The sequence below is a fragment of the Ostrea edulis genome, chromosome 7, assembly GCF_947568905.1.
Source record: "Ostrea edulis chromosome 7, xbOstEdul1.1, whole genome shotgun sequence".
Classification (NCBI taxonomy): Eukaryota; Metazoa; Mollusca; class Bivalvia; order Ostreida; family Ostreidae; genus Ostrea; species Ostrea edulis.
The window spans coordinates 82,368,894-82,374,449 of NC_079170.1; the positions used below are offsets into that span (position 1 = coordinate 82,368,894).

At 32.6% G+C, this 5,556-nt stretch overlaps 1 long non-coding RNA gene across 1 annotated transcript; it reads left to right on the top strand.

The window, feature by feature from the left end:
- Positions 1 to 698: 698 nt before the first annotated feature.
- Positions 699 to 3,011, top strand: LOC125649841 (uncharacterized). Its single transcript, XR_007360811.2, has 3 exons — positions 699 to 1,102; positions 1,336 to 1,467; positions 1,592 to 3,011. It is a non-coding gene; the product is annotated as an uncharacterized LOC125649841 (long non-coding RNA).
- Positions 3,012 to 5,556: the final 2,545 nt, after the last annotated feature.

The following is a 5,556-nucleotide window of genomic DNA, read 5'->3' on the forward strand; positions in this document are numbered from 1 at the left end:
AACTGCTAATCAACTCTTAAGGAACTGTTAAGAATTTGGGATAACAGTTAAATATTAAACAAAGTTAAGCAGTCTAACAAGTAGTTTCTAAAAACTGTTAAGAAATAGCTAGCTTATAATCAATTGCTACATTCTTATTTTGATTTCTTTATAGGATTTATGAGATGGATCACTGTTTGTTTTCTTCATTTTTTAATCTTTAAGCATATATATATATATATATATATATATATATATATATATATATATATATAGATATAATCCAAGGAAATTTATATTTAACCTTAATTAGAAGAACCTGTAATTTTTTTTAATCTGCTCCTCTTTTTAGCCCTTTTACATTGTACGTATTAATCGAAACAACACATAATCATTAATTTGCATTTACTTTCTAATATAAAAAAAAATACAAGTACATGTATAGTGATTCGACATGTATTGATCAACTATTATTCTTTAAACATGACACCAAATTGGATTTAAATGGCTCAAATAGAAGAGTCGTCAGCACGATGCATATTTGAAAACCACGAAGTTCAGGTTGACCGCAGTATCTTATAATTCTCACCGGAAATGTAGTTCGTGTGTAGCACCAATCAGCGGCGAACCAGTTTAGTAACCAGTATGCTGAACGCTTCGCACTAGGCATAATTCGACCCCATTTTTTAAAATTATATATCACTTATATTTAAATTATGGGAAAATTCACGGTGAATTTTTATGGAAAATAATTTTAACATAAAAAATAATGATCATTTTTTAAAACCCATCCAATATCAAATCAATTGGTATGCATTGATTGATGGGGGTCAAAACATCTAGACACGAATCATGTGGGAATGGCTGGACATACCGGATGTTGTTACAAAGTTGCGCCTTTTTTGTATTTTTCAACATGCATGGATTTTCATGTTATACATTTCGATTATGATAACCAAATCACAGCAGTCAATAGTTTTAAGGTAAAGTGTGTAGAAAACACATTGAAACCAGGAGGAAGATGCACCGTACCATTTGAAACAGAAAATTTAACGGAAGACGGAAGAACAGCTAGAGTACAGAGATATCTTATATGAAGGCACCGTCATTTGCCAGAATCTTGGTACGTATAATGACTAAATGTAGAGGTTTGTCACATGAATTTTTGTCAGGTTCGTAGTTAAATAAGAGCAATTGTGGCGGTCCAATTTCTTGAAAATCGTGTTACATGCGGCTACCAAATTTTGAAAGTTTGAACCAAGTAATAATCTATGGTACGTACGTGTACGCTGCCCCGCTTTTGTACGAAAATATAGTATAATGTACTCTTGTTAATGTCACTTTACATTTTCGTAGTTAAGAAGAAAGCTGTGGAATTAGCAAAAAAGGGGTAGAAAGATCTTGACACCGGATTGCCATTGTTGAGCATAATCAACACTAGCTCCAGTGGGCCACCACTTGATCCTGTGAAGTTAGCTGCTATCAAAGGTACGTGTGTGTGCCTATATAATTTTGCTATATTTTGAGTCTCCTGGGTAAGTAATTTACTCTATCCATCAATTAAGATTGAATGACAAGTTTTAATTTATATTAATTTTTTTTTTCACTACAGAATATCTGCGCTACCACTGTGATCAAAATGGCTGGACAGATTTGACAACATCCGAATTCAATGCAACAATAACAAACAAAATAACAAATTCAAGGAGGATGGCAACCAAACACCCGGCCAAGCTTGAATGTCACTATGTGACAGGAATTGCTGAGAAATAGTGTACACATCACTTTATTCATGTCGGTGCTTGGATAACTCGATCTGACACCATCAATGTTTTATGGAATTTAATGCTCTTTGCAGGAATGGATTTTACATCATAGTGACAGTGTTCTTAAATTGTTTCCAACATAGTGATGCTGATGTGAATGGATTAAAATTCATACCTACCGTAATACTACCGTTTGTGTATTGAATATTTAATGCATGTGTATATCATATTATACAACTTGAAGGATAGGAATTAACAAACTATTAGGATACAATATGTAATTATTTAGTTTATAGGCAAAATGTTGTCTTGCATAACAATGTTTTATGGCATTTGCTGCACAAGCATGCATGTTTAAAAAGTCATGTTCAGATGTGAAATTGCTTTTAATAATTTTTACTTTTAATAATATTACCATGATTATAATAGAAAAGGTTGTTTTTGAAATGCAATAAGATTAGTTAGTATTATTATTATATTATCAATAAATAATCCTGGAAACTGTACAAACTAAAAAACTAAAATTCATTTTCATATGCATGTGTGGGTGGAGTCAACTCCTTATAAGTAGAAAGGAAAACAGCTTGTAGCAGTTTCTTAACAGTTTTTAAGCAGTTCATGTATTGTCATGTGTACATGTGGGTGGAGTCATTACCATATAAGTGGAAAAGGAAACTGCTTATAGCAGTTGCTTAGCAGTTTTTAAGCAGTTCATATCCATGTCAATCTATTCTATATATACTGCTAAGAAACTGTCGAGGTACTGCCAAGATACTGCTAATGAACTGCCTAGCAACTGCTTATAAGTTGGACTATTTGGAATATTTGCGGAATTTTGACGAAATTGGGAACTTTGGTTTTATGTTTCATTTTCTCATATTACATTCTATTTAAAATTCTTTGGTTTCAGTGCTATAAGTCGGTCCAAGTAATAGTAAATATTAAAATTATTGATATATTTGCTCTATCAGATGAATTATGTAATATTTTCCTCATGTTCCCATGTTGTCAAATTATAAGCATTTATGTAAAACATTTATTTTGCATCATATAAATGGTCCAAGAATAGAACTTACTGGGAACCATTTCTTTTCTATTTTTCTGTGATGCAATATAAATGGAAGATTTCTGTTAACAATTTTTCTTCCATTTTTCTGTGATGCAATATGAATGGTGAACTCATTTGCATAATTCGCAAAAACAAATTGAAATGAAATTGAAAATAAATGGAATATAAATGATAATAAAGTGAATTAGAATGAAAAATGGTTTTCAGCTTTATATTCCTTTACATTAGCTTGCATATCATTAAAATGGCATAAATGGAAAGTAAATTGAAATAAATGGTCAGAATGAAAATGGTGAGTAAATTGGAAAAAAATTGATTTCTTTTTGCTAAGGGTTGTGCTGTTTATAATTGTTCAACCTCTTCAAAAGTGGACAAAAATGTGTCATTTTTTCGCTTCCCCAAAGATACAGGTCTTCAAAAAGCATGGGTACATTACTGTCATAGAAGAGACCTTACATTAACCAAATACAGTAAAATATGTGAGAAACACTTTACGCCAGATCAGTATTCTCGTTTAATCCATCCCGGTTAGCTGAATTAGGTTATCATAATGCTCGTGCTTAGTTAAAAGATGATGCTGTACCCGATGCCGAGTGGCCTACCCAAGGTGAATGTTCAACTTCATCAAATACTGAGAGAAAAAAACCCATCTGGGTATGGTGCATATAGAAAGCGACAAATACTTCAGGTAAAAAAAAAACTAATTTTTTTTTTACAATATGATTACATATGTGCTGCAAGTTAACTGCTTTTTACTATTCGTATTTTGTATCAGGATTCAAATTTAAATTTGGGGAGGGGTGCAATTTGCTAGAGAAAATTGTTACCAAAAGAAAACAAAGATCATTTTTTATAATCCCTGTCTTATGGGTAAACGGGAAAAAAGTCACAGGAAAAAAAAGTCACAATCTGGGTAGGAAAAAAAGACACAGGAAAGTAAGTCACAGGAAAAAAAGTCACAGTATGTAGAAAGAGTGTCTATGACCACACCTAGCAAAAAAAGTCACAATTTCTTTTGTTCAAAATTTTTGATTGTTTTTGCCTATACCAAGGAAAAAAAGTCACAATATTTATAAAGAGTGACTTTGACCATACGTAGGAAAAATAAAGCACCGATGAATAGTTAACATTTGCTAAAAAAATAAAAACAAACATATTTTTTCCTTCATCCTATATACATGTTGACAGTCATGAGTCTATTAATTAGAATTTGGTATATTAATGTGCTGCATAATTTTTGGATTGTTAAACAAATCTACAGCCAATCTAAAATGTATAAGATATTGTTTTCATTGATATGTAAAAATTCATCAATTCTATCAATCGAGTCTGAAAATATCTCCTTTATTGATTTACTTCTCTCTCATATAAACTGTCAAAACATTTCATCTGTGTCATTATCTAAGGTGTTGATTTTACCCCTATACACTGACAGAAATGCTATATGTCATGTAAAGATAAACTTTAATGATCTTACGGACCATATTCTGTTGGTATACGAGTAGTGATAATGCTAAATATCAACACGGTAGCGATTTAAATCTCTGTTGCATAAAAATCCACGTTTTGCACATCACTTGGACGCCATTCTTGTCGTTTTGGTGTTTTGGTGTATGTAAAATCTAAACTGATCCGAACCGAAACCCAGAATTTGTAATCAGTGCATCAAATCGAATGGTATGAATCGTGGGGCACCAAAACTTTTGGTGCACCACACAGCCCTTATAGTCAAGAAATTGCTTATCAAAGTAGCTGCGTAAGAGGGAAGCAGTCTGAAATCCAATACACATCATGTTTTTGTTTTGATTAATATATTTGCAGACGTATCGCACATTTTACCACTTTTTCTTCTTTTCAAGTGAAACACGAAGAGATGTACTCCACAGATGTTTTTCTCGGTTTTATGGGATTTATTTAATCTCGCTAGAGAGGGATAATCGCGTTTTAGCGAGAATATCTCGCTGTAGGGGAAGTGTTCCCAACCTGTAGAATAGGGTTGTTGTGATGATAGGAGATTCCGGGAAATAATTCTGTTAGCGTGGACAATTAGATGTCCGAGGCCAAGTCACAAATGTTTAAAAATAATTCTTTAAAATTGATGTTTTGTACTGCTTCCATTTAGTTGTCTTAATATACCAAAAAGACTCATTAAATATTCATGGGACTCATCAACTTTTTGTGGGACGCATGCTGCTCAAGCTCGTCTTCAAGAATTTCTAGTGACAACCCTGACAACATCTGGTTCTCCTAACTGAAGACCAGTTTACAATTCGAGAGTAAGCTAATCAACGCTACGTGCAGTCACAGACGATTTGAATAATACGTCCCTGACGCGGTTGTCCAAATCGACAGCATAAATATAGACATGATATGAAATGGTTATTATAAACCAATCCGATTACCTAATTCATAAACATATGTGAAGACAGAATGAAAGAAATATATGATATGTTATATCGGACCTGGTTTTAGACATCACTGATGAAAGCTGATGTAAACATCTAAGAACAGTCGAATTTAATTTTTTACTGATAAAGCCTATAATATGCCTAATTAATGGTATCATTATCATAAACACCCTTTACTGAAATTTATCACTTAAAAAAAAAAAAAAACACCTTGAATTATTTATTTTGTATTTAGTATGAATCACCCCCCCCTCTCTCTCTCTCTCTCTCTCTCTCTCTCTCTCTCTCTCTCTCTCTCTCTCTCGTTTTTGATTCAAAACTCAGTCCAATAGGA